The sequence below is a fragment of the Rhineura floridana genome, chromosome 10, assembly GCF_030035675.1.
Source record: "Rhineura floridana isolate rRhiFlo1 chromosome 10, rRhiFlo1.hap2, whole genome shotgun sequence".
NCBI lineage: Eukaryota > Metazoa > Chordata > Lepidosauria > Squamata > Rhineuridae > Rhineura > Rhineura floridana.
This window is the reverse complement of record NC_084489.1, coordinates 10,068,031-10,083,255: the sequence shown is the minus strand read 5'-3', so window position 1 is coordinate 10,083,255 and position 15,225 is coordinate 10,068,031. Positions and strand designations below refer to the sequence as shown.

At 41.9% G+C, this 15,225-nt stretch overlaps 1 protein-coding gene across 7 annotated transcripts in view; it reads left to right on the top strand.

Moving 5' to 3' along the window:
- Window positions 1–15,225, top strand: part of POU6F2 (POU class 6 homeobox 2) — a 502,018-nt gene that overhangs the window by 357,079 nt on the left and 129,714 nt on the right. The window lies entirely within an intron of this gene.

Below are 15,225 nucleotides of genomic sequence, written 5' to 3'. Positions count from 1 at the left end.
TCCCAAGCCGTGCAAGGCTTTATAGGTTAAAACCAGCACCTTGAATTGAGCTCGGAAACATACAGGTAGCCAATGCAAGCGGGCCAGAATTGGTTTTATATGTCCGGACCGTCTGGTCCCTGTCACCAATCTGGCCACTGCATTTTGCACAAGCTGCAGTTTCTGAACCGTCTTCAAAGGCAGCCCTACGTAGAGTAAAGCTTAGTAGTATATCAGCAGGAGGTGAACACTGAGAGGGAGAAGCAGTGAAGCTTTGCACTGTATTCACTTTACATTTATTAAGATATTCTTACCCTGCTTTTCTGCCCCACCAAATGGAACCCCAAAGTAGTTCTCAATAAACTGTAAAACACAGTAATAAGATAACAATGACAGCAACTTAATAACAATGGCAGCGGAAAAGGGACACTTAGGACCATGTTCCAAGATACGTAACAAAGGACAATAATATCACCTAAACTATAAACCAAAAGCAGGATGAAAAAATCACTCTTATTTTTAAATCACCCACTTCTCCAGAGTTTCGTAGTAAGTATTTTGGTTCACACACACACGTTCACCCTTCAGACCTCAGAACAGGACATTGACAGAGACCCTTATCCCCATCCCCTACAACGTGGGTGTGGGGTGTGGGGTAGAGGTGAGGTGATTACTGCTGGTGAGATGTGGGATAGCAGGAGGGAAAGGTGTCAGCCTCTGAGGGGCAGAGAATATTTTTAATTGTTTCCTAATGATTCTGTCTTCCTTCCAAGCAGTCACTGGTGGTGCATATGGTTCCATCTCCCATTTTATCTTCACAACAATCTAGGCCAGCTAGTTTGAGAGTGAGTGACAGACCTAAGGGCAGTTAGTGAGCTCCATTGCTGAGCAGAGATTGAAGGACATATGGACATAAGAGCCTGCTGGATCAGGCCAATGGCCCGTCTAGTCTCACATCCTGTTTTCACAGTGACCAACCGGGTGCATACGGGAAGCCACAGAAGCATGATTTGATCAAGATTGAATGGAAGTTTTTTCAACTTCTCCCCATAAAATTTTAAGGTGGCTGCTGTCCTCCAACTCTTTCTGGTAACTATATTTGCATTGTTATCACTATGCAAATAGGAAGACTCCCCACCCCATTCACAGCAACCTGGCAATTCTCTACCAATTCACACCAAGAGTAAGCACCAAGACCTACATTAATTTCAAACTGTTTTGGTCTTGGTTTGCACCAAGTCCATTCCATTATACTACCATTTGTGGTTGCATAATAAGGGAATACAGGTCGTATACGTGTACGCACATACACATGACCACCCAGACACGTGGTGGTATTGATAGCTAGACATACAGAGCAATTGGCAGGGATCTGCAAATAAGAACCAACAGTTTGTGTGAAAAACGGTTTCCTCTTTCAACAAGCTTTTAAGCTGAGACCCATCCCAGTCTGCATCTGTGTCAGAATTGTTTAATATGTTTTTAATAATGTTTTTAACCCTTTTTTAAAGTTGTTTTTTTAAAAATGTTTTTAATGCTGTTTTGTTAATGTATTTTAATATAAGAACATAAGAACATAAGAAGAGCCTGCTGGTTCAGGCCAGTGGCCCATCTAGTCCAGCATCCTGTTCTCACAGTGGCCAACCAGGTGCCTGAGGGAACCCCGCAAGCAGGACCCGAGTGCAAGAACACTCTCCCCTCCTGAGGCTTCCGGCAACTGGTTTTCAGAAGCATGTATGCCTCTGACTAGGGTGGCAGAGCACAGCCATCATGGCTAGTAGCCATTGATAGCCCTGTCCTCCATGAATTGGTCTAATCTTCTTTTAAAGCCGTCCAAGCTGGTGGCCATTACTGCATCTTGTGGGAGCAAATTCCATAGTTTAACTATGCGCTGAGTAAAGAAGTACTTCCTTTTGTCTGTCCTGAATCTTCCAACATTCAGCTTCTTTGAATGCCCACGAGTTCTAGTATTATGATAGAGGGAGAAGAACTTTTCTCTATCCACTTTCTCAATGCCATGCATAATTTTATACACTTCTATCATGTCTCCTCTGACCCGCCTTTTCTCTAAACTAAAAAGCCCCAAATGCTGCAACCTTTCCTCGTAAGGGAGTCGCTCCATCCCCTTGATCATTCAGGTTGCCCTCTTCTGAACCTTTTCCAACTCTATAATATCCTTTTTGAGATGAGGCGACCAGAACTGTACACAGTATTCCAAATGCGGCCGTACCATAGATTTATACAATGGCATTATGATATCGGCTGTTTTATTTTCAATACCTTTCCTAATTATCGCTAGCATGGAATTTGCCTTTTTCACAGCTGCCGCACACTGGGTCGACATTTTCATCGTGCTGTCCACTACAACCCCGAGGTCTCTCTCCTGGTCGGTCACCGCCAGTTCAGACCCCATGAGCATATATGTGAAATTCAGATTTTTTGCTCCAATATGCATAATTTTACACTTGTTTATATTGAATTGCATTTGCCATTTTTCTGCCCATTCACTCAGTTTGGAGAGGTGTTTTTGGAGCTCTTCGCAATCCCTTTTTGTTTTAACAACCCTGAACAATTTAGTGTCGTCAGCAAACTTGGCCACTTCACTGCTCACTCCTAATTCTAGGTCATTAATGAACAAGTTGAAAAGTACAGGTCCCAATACCGATCCTTGAGGGACTCCACTTTCTACAGCCCTCCACTGGGAGAACTGTCCGTTTATTCCTACTCTCTGCTTTCTGCTTCTTAACCAATTTCTTATCCACAAGAGGACCTCTCCTCTTATTCCATGACTGCTAAGCTTCCTCAGAAGCCTTTGGTGAGGTACCTTGTCAAACGCTTTTTGAAAGTCTAAGTACACTATGTCCACTGGATCACCTCTATCTATATGCTTGTTGACACTCTCAAAGAATTCTAATAGGTTACTGAGACAGGACTTTCCCTTGCAGAAGCCATGCTGGCTCTGCTTCAGCAAGACTTGTTCTTCTATGTGCTTAGTTAATCTAGCTTTAATAATACTTTCTACCAGTTTTCCTGGGACAGAAGTTAAGCTAACTGGCCTGTAATTTCCAGGATCCCCTCTGGATCACTTTTTGAAGATTGGCGTTACATTTGCCACTTTCCAGTCCTCAGGCACGGAGGAGGACCCAAGGGACAAGTTACATATTTTAGTTAGCAGATCAGCAATTTCACATTTGAGTTCTTTGAGAACTCTCGGGTGGATGCCATCCGGGCCCGGTGATTTGTCAGTTTTTATATTGTCCATTAAGCTTAGAACTTCCTCTCTCGTTACCACTATTTGTCTCAGTTCCTCAGAATCCCTTCCTGCAAATGTTAGTTCAGGTTCAGGGATCTGCCCTATATCTTCCACTGTGAAGACAGATCCAAAGAATTCATTTAGCTTCTCTGCAATCTCCTTATCGTTCTTTAGTACACCTTTGACTCCTTTATCATCCAAGGGTCCAATTGTCTCCCTAGATGGTCTCCTGCTTTGAATGTATTTATAGAATTTTTTGTTGTTGGTTTTTATGTTCTTAGCAATGTGCTCCTCAAATTCTTTTTTAGCATCCCTTATTGTCTTCTTGCATTTCTTTTGCCAGAGTTTGTGTTCTTTTTTATTTTCTTCATTTGGACAAGACTTCCATTTTTTGAAGGAAGACTTTTTGCCTCTAAGAGCTTCCTTGACTTTGCTCGTTAACCATGCTGGCATCTTCTTGGCCCTGGCGGTACCTTTTCTGATCTGCGGTATGCACTCCAGTTGAGCTTCTAATATAGTGTTTTTAAACAACTTCCAAGCATTTTTGAGTGATGTGACCCTCTGGACTTTGTTTTTCAGCTTTCTTTTTACCAATCCCCTCATTTTTGTGAAGTTTCCTCTTTTGAAGTCAAATGTGACCGTGTTGGATTTTCTTGGCAATTGGCCAGTTACATGTATGTTTAATTTAATAGCACTGTGGTCACTGCTCCCAATCGGTTCAACAACACTTACATCTCGCACCAGGTCCCGGTCCCCACTGAGGATTAAGTCCAGGGTTGCCGTCCCTCTGGTCGGGTCCATGACCAACTGGTCTAGGGAATAGTCATTTAGAATATCTAGAAACTTTGCTTCTTTGTCATGACTGGAACACATATGCAGCCAGTCTATGTCCGGGTAGTTGAAGTCACCCATTACTACCACATTTCCTAGTTTGGATGCTTCCTCAATTTCATATCTCATCTCCAGGTCTCCCTGAGCATTTTGATCAGGGGGACGATAGATCGTTCCCAGTATTAAGTCCCTCCTGGGGCATGGTATCACCACCCACAACGATTCTGTGGAGGAGTCTGCCTCTTTTGGGGTTTCGAGCTTGCTGGATTCAATGCCTTCTTTCACGTATAGAGCGACTCCGCCACCAATACGTCCTTCCCTGTCCTTCCGATATAGTTTATATCCAGGGATAACCGTATCCCACTGGTTTTCTCCATTCCACCAGGTCTCCGTTATGCTCACTATATCAATGCTCTCCTCTAAGACCAAGCACTCCAGTTCTCCCATCTTGGTTCGGAGGCTCCTAGCATTAGCGTACAGGCACTTGTAAGCAGTGTCTCTCTTCAAGTGTCTTTGGCACTTGTGGTTAGGCCTGTGGTAATTTTGCTCTTCTGAATTTATATCCTGTGCCCCTGCTCTCACAATGCCTACTTCTAGGCCTACCCCTTTTAAAATTTCATCATTTCTTTGGTTTTTATCCCGGGGGGAGGTTTATTCCGAACCGGACCTTTCTCAGCTCCTGTTGGGTTTCCCCCCTCAGTCAGTTTAAAAGCTGCTCTGCCACCTTTTTAATTTTAAGTGCCAGCAGTCTGGTTCCATTCTGGTTCAAGTGGAGCCCGTCCCTTTTGTACAGGCCCGGCTTGTCCCAAAATGTTCCCCAGTGCCTAACAAATCCAAACGCTTCCACCCGACACCATCGTCCCATCCACGCATTGAGACTGCGAAGCTGGGCCTGTCTGGCTGGTCCTGCGTGTGGAACCGGTAGCATTTCAGAGAAAGCCACCTTGGAGGTCCTGGCTTTCAGCATCCTACCTAGCAACCTAAATTTTGCTTCCAGAACCTCACGGCTGCATTTCCCCATGTCGTTGGTGCCAACGTGCACCACGACCACTGACTCCTTCCCAGCACTGTCTACCAAACTATCTAAATGACGGGCGATATCCGCAACCTTCGCATCAGGCAGGCAAAACACCTTGTGGTCTACACGCCCATCACACACCCCACTGTCTATGTTCCTAATGATCGAATCACCCACTACAAGGATCCCTCCACCCCCTGGAGATATATCCTCGGCACGAGAGGATAGCTGCTCATCCCCCAAGGAATGGGTCCCTTCTAAGGGATCGTTTCCCTCTTCCTCAGCTGGATGCTCTCCTTCCCCGAGACCATCGTTGTCCATGATAGCAGGAGAGCTATCATTGTTGGAGTGGGACACAGCTATAACGTCCCTGAAGGCCTCCTCCACACACCTCTCTGCCTCTCTCAGCTTTTCCAGGTCCGCCACCTTGGCCTCAAGGAAATGAAGTCGTTCCCGGAGAGCCAGGAGCTCATTGCACCGAGAGCATACCCACGACTTCTATCCAACAGGCAGATAATCGTACATGCTGCAGGCAGTGCAAAACACTGGAAAGCCCCCACACCCCTGCTGGCTTCTTACCTGCATAGTTTTGTTTAAGGTTTATTACGTCAATGGGTTGGAGACTGCGGTTTAGTTGAGGTCAGGGAACAGACGGGCAGAGTGGGGGGCCCTGGCCTCCTCGCCCTGCTGCCGAACTCGCTCTGCTGCTTAACTCGCCTTGACGCTTCGTCAGCCCTGGGCTCCTGCTGGGAGGAAGGGCGGGATACAAATTAAATAATAAATAAATAAATAAATAAATAAATAAATAAATAAATAAATAAATAAATAATAATAATAATAATAATAATAATAATAATGATGATGATGATGATGATGATGAATGCACCCTAAGTACCCATATGGTAGCAAAGGAGAGTCAGTTTCGGCAATAATCCACTCACTACAGGGAAAATAAAATGAACCCTTCAGGGGCTGTGTGTAGCTACTGATTGCTGCCAGCTAATTTAAATCAATCTTTTGTATGCATGCTGTATCAGATCAACAGCTTTTATGTAAACAATAAGAAAAAAACAAACAGTGGGAATTCCTAGAGTGCTTTCCACCGAAGGATAAATGTCTCTTTTTCTAGCACATTATCAACAACTTACACAAAATAAACACAGGTATAGGGAAGCCAGGGAAATACCTTCTCCATAGCTTTAGAATTGGGAGGGATTATTATTAGTTCATCAACCAGCATCTTTGGGAAACTCATAAGACAAGTCACATTCACTCAGAGTGTTGTCTGCACTGCAGACATGGAGCCCAAGTCCTGTACATGTTTCTTTGTAAGACTTATTTCCAAGTAAGTGTGCATGAAATTGCAACCTTAAACCCTTTCCCCAGGTAACTTTTGGAATTGTTAAGGGGGGATTAGTATCTGTCACAGAGAAGATTCAACACCTTCATCAAAGTACACTTTCCAGAATTCTCTGGGGGGAAGCCACCAATATAAATGCATAGTATAGACAGGCCCTCTGTTTGCTTGGAAGAAAGTGGATGTTTTTTAGAAGTCGTAACAATCCTATTTCCTCATACGAGACAAAAAAAGAAGCCCAACATCTTTTGAAACATAGCAAAAGAGAAAACCAGAAAAAGGACTATCAAGATAAAGATGCTGGCTGCTCAGTGTCTTGCTTAAGCTTGCCAACTTTTCAGTTGGCTCCTACAATTGTCCCTTCAACAACCATTTGATCTGCAGCAATATACCAGATGGTAACGTCCATGGTAATGAAACATTTCACCAGCTGATCCCTGCATAAAAAGCTGGTCAAGCTATTTTCTTTCTGGCCAGTTGGCAAGCCTGACATTACTCTGTTGATTAAAGAGGGGATGGGGAAATCTCACATCATGCTGCCATGCTATTTCGAGCCTGTCTCGGTTTGGTTGCCAACAATGAATGTTAATGAATGGGTGGTCACTTCAGTCATTTGGATGGCCAATGCACATGTACTTGCAGCCGGGGTGTAGTAATGAGAGGGATTACTATCCAGAGGTGGGAAACATTATTCAACTCAAGTCTGGGGGTTGCATGTGCCAGTTATGGGAAAGTCCAGAGACAGAAGTGGGCAGAGCAATGGACGCAATTCTCCGCTTTCTACACTACTTGCAGAAGAGACAGTGAATCCTGGAGGTGTGGCTGGGAGCGGGCGTGGTGCGACTATCATGACCCACCCTCCACTTCTAAAATTGCCACTACATGCACAGATAATGTCTGTGGAAACATGCCAGGAATTGGGCTGCACATTGGGCCCAGATTTAGGGAGGAAAGAAGCAGTTTGGAACTTGATTAGGGAAAGAGAAAACATGCTCTGAGTTTTGGAGCCAGCTAAGAAAGGTTGTTAAGAGGTATCAGGCTAACAGACAGTTTTTAGACTCTTGAGGTACTAAGAATAACACTGCCTGCTGGCTGGCCTGCTTGCTTCCCTTCTAAACTGGCCCCGTAAAACTGCCCAAGAACTTCCCAGTGCTCAGGAATGTGGGGAATGTAAAACTATACAGAAACATGAGAAGAACCATCCCAAACGAGACCAAAGGCCTATCTCGTCCAGCATCCTGTTCCCCACAGCGGCCAGCCAGATGCCTATGGAAAGCCCACAAACAGCATGAGCACTATGGAGATGATCTCCCAGGTCACTGCTGCTTACCTGGAGAGAGAGAGGCATGGCAGCAAAAAGGTCAGAGCTGTGTGGGCGCACCACTGAAACCGGTACAGTACTCCCACTGGTGCACTTGCACAACCCTGACCCCTCCCCCCCCGCTGCTTAGGTAAGTGACAGCAATGGCAGTGTTGGGGATACTCTGCCCCATTAACCCTACTGTGCTAGTCACTCTTGAGTAGCCTACTCCTGCTGCTGGTTCCCAGCCATCGTTATTCAGAGGCATGTTGCCTTTGATCCTGGAGATAGTATGCATGACTAATAGCCATTGGTAGCCTTGTTCTCAATGAATGTGTCTAGTTCTCTTTTACAGCCATCTGAGCTGGTGGCCTGAGAGCCAGTGTGGCGTAGTGGTTAGTGTGTTGGACTACGACCTGGGAGACCAGGGTTGGAATCCCCACACAGCCATGAAGCTCACTGGGTGACCTTGGGCCAGTCACTGCCTCTCAGAGGAAGGCAATGGTAAACCCCCTCTGAATACCGCTTACCATGAAAACCCTGTTCATAGCGTCGCCATAAGTTGGGATCGAAATGAAGGCAGTCCATTTTCATTTCATGAGCTGGTGGCCATTGCATCTTGCAGTAGCAAATTCTGCCATTTAATTATGTGCGGTGTGAAGAAGTACTTCATTTGGAGGTGAACCTTCCACCATTCAGGTTGTTTGGATGAGCTTGGGTTTTAGTATTAGGAAACAGGATAGCTTCTCCCTATCCACTTTCCCCACGCCATGCAATCCTCCTTTACTCAGTTGTTTTATAACTAAAAATTCCTCTGATCATTTTGGTTGTCCTTTTCTGCCTGTGTTTATTTAATTGTTCATATAAATTAGCTAGAGAAAAATATTGCACTTAGATGATCTTTATGATGTGCACGTGTGTGAAAGTATGTTCTTATTTTGTTTGTCCTTTGTGCAAATGTGCGTATGGCAGGGTAAGGTTTCTGTGGACTAATGGTCAGAGCTAATAGCTGCCTTTCAACCTTTAGCTCAAAATGAGACTACCCAAATGCATGCTGCTTTTCGTTGAAATGTTCTGCGTATTCAGGGATTACTTATATTACTACATCTATATTTGAATTAACAAATATTAGAGCTCTTTATTGAGCTATTCTCTTTCAACTCTCTCCCTCCTATACAATATTCTAAATGTGTCTAATTTTCAGCCAGAATGTATTTGATACTAGTTTGGAGGCTTCTCCTCAGGTGAAATAGTAATGTCAGGTAAGCCCAAGAAGTTTCGATAACACTAGCAATGGCCTTGGTGGTGATATTGGTGTTAATAGTTTTGCACACCCCTTTCCAAGACATTTTAGATTCATTCCATCTGGGGCTAACTGACAGTTAACATAAGTATAGGATACTGATTCCTGTGATGCTTTTGGCATAGGAAACTGTTGTGAAAAGGTCCTGGACACAAACAATCTACCATTTGCAAATATAATTGCCATTTAGCCATAGCACAAAGTGCTTTAATGTGTTTTTTAAATTTGTATATTTGTTTTTAATGTTTTTAATTGTTGTAAACCACCCAGAGAGCTTTGGCTATGGGGCGGTATATAAATGCAGCAATAATAATAATAATAAGAAGAAGAAGAAGAAGAAGAAGAAAAAGAAGAAGAAGAAGAAGAAGAAGAAGTATACTTGGCACATCTTTTATTTCAAAAGTGAGAGGTTATTTAAAGACATGGCAATAATATAGTGTCAGTGGATGCTTAAGTTATGTGAGCAGTCTATTGTGTTAGCAGTGGCTTACAGACTCTTTAATGTGTAGATTATTGATGCAAAAAAATAGATCCAAAGGGGTTGCTGCCATATGTTATTGTGTCAGTGCTTTTGCTAAGCCAGCTCAGTCAAGTAAATACTGTATGAGACAAGTCCTTGACTGCTTACTAACTGTCCATCTATTTGCTGTAGGGTTACTAGCTAATGTTGCCTTTAATCTTGCCATCTTTAACGTTATTTGAACCCTTCTGCAGAACTGGATATGAGTTTGCTTTTGTTATTTCCTCTTGGTCCTTGGCTGGCCAATTGTTTTAAGGGAAGGCCATTTTGAGCCGGGGGGGTATTGGAGAATGGTGGGCCAGCTCTCTCCTCCACTCCCCAAGCACCAGCCAATACTGTTGCCACAGTGCACTGTTTCTTGCCTCTGGACTGGCAGCTCAGGGACCAACTGGTATTCCTCACCAGCCAAATTTGGCCCCCAGCCCTCTAGATGCTGATGCCTACTTTAGGACAAGGGGGGTTACAATGGCGTGCAGCAGATACATTACCCCATTTTTCACAGCTACTACTGTAAAAGCTTATAAGAACCTTTTTTGTGTTTGTGTTTTTTTGTCCGTTGCTTTAACTTAAATATCGACTTGGAATTAAATTCTAGGAAATAATAGCCTCCAAGGTAAATGGTCTTTATGAACTAGAACAAAGCAGTTTCAGTTTGAAGAATATTAAGGGAATAAAGATCAACTAAGTTAACATTTGACAGGTTAAATTTCATTTCTGAATTCTTGATTTTTTGTGTGGGTTTTATCTTCTTACATTATTTAGCGGCTGTCCAAAAGATATTGGTTTAGAACAGTGCAACTTAGAAAGATTGTCATAGAGAAGCCAGTAATACAGAAGGATGATTGCATTTATTTCAAAAAGCTCTGAAGGATAACAATAATTATAACTAAAAATGTACAGGTGCTGTCATGTCTTCAGACAGAAAATTAAATGAAAGTGACTTTGTTACATGTACCTGAGTGAGGTATTTTACTTTCTTTGGTTGATTTGAAATTAATGATGCTGGTGGTTGCAAACAGGGCTACAAAATTCTCAGAATGATTCTTGTCAGCTTCCAGAGTTCCTGTATCAGTTCAGGCCTGTGATTGAGAGTAAGAGTAGGAGCTGACTTACAAATGCACAATGAAAGTGAACCATGTGGTATACTGTGGTAGGAATAGGCTGACAGCTGAATGTCTGGGATCTAATTTCTTGCAACTCATGGCTCCCTTTGTGCCAACAACTTCCAGACTTCAGTGATCCTACTTTTAACAGTGAATGCCAGGCAGAAAATACTGCCAATGCTTTTCCCTTATTCTATTCCTTTTCATGTACTCTTCGCCTCTCATTAGTCCTGGCTACTAGCAGATGGGAATCAGAAGGACCCGAGGGGGAGGTGCAGCAACAGCAACTTCTCCCACTGGATATGGTAATATCTGCTTTGATGTAACAGGCCCCTCACATGTCTCGTTCCAGAACGAAATAAATGACTCCCAAGTTCTTTTGAAAGTTGTTTTTAGTCATCTAATCTCTCATAATAGGTTTTATATTAAATTTTAATTTATTCATCTATCTGGTGCATACTAAGTGACAAATAGTCAAATCCTGGGCATCTATTCAGAAGTCAGTTCTGCTGAATTCAGTGGGGCTTACTTCTAGGTAAGTGGATGTATGATTGCAGACTAAAGCTGCAATCCCAACCCCACTTACCTAGGAGTAAGACCGAATGAATTCAGTAGGATTTCCTTCTGAGTAGACTTCATTAGGATTACTAAAATAATGAGCTTTAAAAGTGCTCAACTTGGCTGGATTTTGCTCTAAATTTCCCATGATTTGTTTAATCCATCTTTGGTTTTCAGTATAAGAGTGCTTATTTCCAATGTATTGCTCTAAAAAGTCTAGCTAGCATAATCAAGTTTCCAATCAACAGTACACAAAGGCAGCAGTTAATATGCTATTACCTTAAAGTTCATTTTTCTTACTTCATTTCAGATTTTCTTTAAATTTTTGTGATTTAATCCAAGATGCAGATATGAATTAAGTATATTCTTTCAGATTGTTAGTAGATCTTCTCTGAGTTTACATGTGATGAAAATATTCTATTCATGATGGCTGATCTATGCTACCTGTTTCTTGCCATTAATTAATTAATTAATTAAGACATTTAATACCCTACTCTTTAACACAATTTTCCAGAGCCGCTTAGAGTATAGGTGATGACAGTAAACAGAATCACGTCAATCAATCTTGGCATGTCCCATCTGATGACAGGCTGCTCTTCAGGCAGGCTTTTGGGGTGGGTTAGGTTTTATTAGTATTGTTGAGATTTTTAATGTTTTAATGTATTTGTATGCTTTTATTTTGTATGTCGCCCAGAATGGTTGGACAGCCAGCCAGATGGGTGATTAATAAATTTAATTAATAAATAAATAAAATTAAAAGCTTTCTGATCAGTTAACATCCAGTTTAATATATCAACATAGGTGGTTTTTCAAAATATCTCATAAATAAACTTTCTCTCATCCAAACACATTTTATACAACAAAATGTACATATTGCTTCATTGTTAAAAACCAGTTTTGCAAAAAACATTAAAATTATCAATAAAATGTTAAAAGCAAGTAATTGAAACATTTTTAAAAACAATTACAAACAACAGTAGACTAAAAAGAGATTAAACAAAACACAAACAATTTGTGTTCAATAATATTTATGCATTCGCTAAATCAAGTGCTGCATATTGATACATTGTACTAATACCCCCTAGGCGCCCATATATAATGCAACCAAATCTGATTAAAATCTACATTTTTAACTTGTGGTAGATTAATCAAGTTACAATACTAACTAATTCGTGAGAGCTAAAAGCAAACAGCTTTTACGTTTGAGGGATAAAGGGAGATGAGGGGAAAGACGAAAGGGGAGAGTCGTGAAGAGCCTTCAAAATAGCAACTTAGCGATAAAACAGAGTTGCCAAAAAGTAAACTATAAGACCAGAATTTTGTGGTGCTAGAATGGTCAGGGGTTAACAGTGCAATCCAATACATGTCTACTCAGAAGTAAGCTCCATTGGGTTCAATGGGACTTACTCCCATGTAAATGGGTACTAGATTGCAGCCTTAGTCAGTAAGCTTAGACTCTAGAGAGACTGACTTCAGTTTCTTTTTGCTTGGCCAGTGACTGACTTCTTCTCGACCTAAATAATATTATTCAGCTTTTCTGCACTAAATGAAAAACTGATGCATTTAAGACTAGTTGTACTTAGAGCTGATTCGTGCATTACTTTTTCACAGCTTTGGCAGGGAGAAGGCATTTCATCCTTTCCTCTCCTGCTAGGGTTCTCAAGAAAATCTTTCTCTGAAGAGCTAGTATTTGCATTGGAAGGAAATCCCCCATTGACACCAATTTCATAGCTTGTGTGGTTCATGTGAGCCGAATATCCTATTGGAGGGAATTCACACAATTTCACAGGCAACATGTGAGCAAGGTGTGCTCTGGCATCAGTTGATCTGTGAAATTCAGTGAGTTCTTTTCTCATGTTATGTGTCAGGCCACATGCATGAGCTGTTGAAAGCACAATTAAGCCACTAACAGCCATAGATGAATGTGAATTTTATATGTATGAAGAGGTATGTTACCATGGTGGCTGCAAACTTGGGGCCAAACTGGATGAAACATGAAATGTCTGGTCATGTTTCATGTATCTGTTTTTACTTGTTTAAATAGTTGGAAGGATGGAGTGGGTCAGCAATAGGACTGTGCTGTGCTGGAAGGATTTTGTAACTTTTTCCTGACAAAAATCCCTTCCAAATTGTTTCCATCTCCCCCCCCCCCGAAATTACAATTTTTGACAGAATCATGAAATGAATTAAAAGGGTATTTGAAAGGAAGGAAGGAAGGAAGGAAGGAAAATCACTTCATGTTGTGGTCCTGATCCTACATATTGTCTAGCTTGGCTCAGAGGCTCTTATAAGGCTACTTTTACATAGCATGCAGTTTTTGAGTCCCATGTTGTATGATCTAGTGTAACTGTCCCTTAAGAATGGTTAGACGCATACATCTATTTCACACCAAGACACACGCACAGTAAAATAACATGTGCCACTCTGCTAAATGTATGACTTAGCAATGAACAGTGAGAGTTTCAAAGTACATGTATGTACATCTTCACACTGAAATAGCTTTTAGTCTTCGGCATCACACTAAAAAGATGGCTTTCCTGGAATCTGGTACTCAGCATCTCTCAGGTTCCCTGTTCTCTTAAATGATTTCATCCAGTTTCCCTTGCTTCCTCTTACATCTGGAACTCCCTTCCAGAAGTCTTATGAAATGCCACCTCTCTCCCCCTTCCTTTAAACCAGTGGTTCTCAAACTTTCTTGGTTTGCGGTGCACTGTAGAACATATAAAAATTGTCTGGCGCACTTTGTTTACAAAATTAAAAATATATTAATATATTTTAAACTATGCATAAAAATAAACTATAGAAAACTATTACTTATCCTATACAAATGGGTTTCTTCTCATTTTTAAAATATACTTTCATGTTTTGAGGCACACCTAGCCACCTCTTAGGGCGCACCAGTGTGCCTGGGCGCACCGTTTGAGAATCACTGCTTTAAACTCTTCCACAAAAGAGGAGGCTTTGGCTTAATCCCAAATCCCAGTTTGTTTACATTCATTCTTTGTCTCTTCTCATCCTCCCTCTCTATCTGTTGTTTGCTTCTTTTCACTTCCCATTCCCTCTGTTGCTTCCCACACTGTCAAAATGTAGAATTAAAATCTTTGGGACAGGGACCTGTCTTTTTTTCTTAGGTTACTCTGTAAAGTGGCATTTGTACTGATGACATTCAAGAAAAACTAACAATCTTTTCCCAGCTCCTCATCTCATGCCATAACACAATTCTGCATGCAGTATCTACAGATATTTTAGAGTTTATCTGGTGTACCAACATCATTTCCTCTCTCCAGGGAACACTGGGGTCTGTAGTTCTGGGGAAGGAATCCTAACAAAGAATTCTCAGCATCTTCATCAAACTTCGATTCCCAGGATTCTTAGTGGCAAGCCATGACATTTAAAAAGACGTAAACCAATACAGTAGGGCCCTGCTTTGTGGAGCTCCACTTTGCAGCATTCCACCGATATGGCGGTTGTCAATTGCAGAAAGGTCTCGCTCCTACGGTGCTTGTTCCACTTTTACGGCATTTTTTGGGCATCGGGCGCCATTTTAGACAATGTTAGTCAATGCGTTCTGCTTTACTGCGAATTTCGCTTTGTGGCAGCGGTCCAGAACGGAACCTGCCGTATGAGCGGGGCCCTGCTGTATAAGAATGTAGTGTTGTTTGTTTATTCATTATAACATTTATATCCCACCTTTCCTCAAAAGAGCTCAGGGGGCTGTACAAACATGGTTCCTCATCACCCAATTTTATTCTCACAATAACCCTGTGAGGTAGGTTAGGCTGAGGGACAGTGACTGGCCCAAGGTCACCCAGTGAGCTTCATAGCCAAACCTTGGTCTCCCAGGTCCCAATCTAACTGCTATAGTTGTAGACTTGTGCTATTTTTTAGCCATTGGAAATTGGGGGCTGATGGTATTTTATTTTGATACTAACTGATGCTAGTATCCAGTTCACTTCTACCCAGGTGTTTGAACCATACAGATTAGGAAAATCTTCTATGCAAA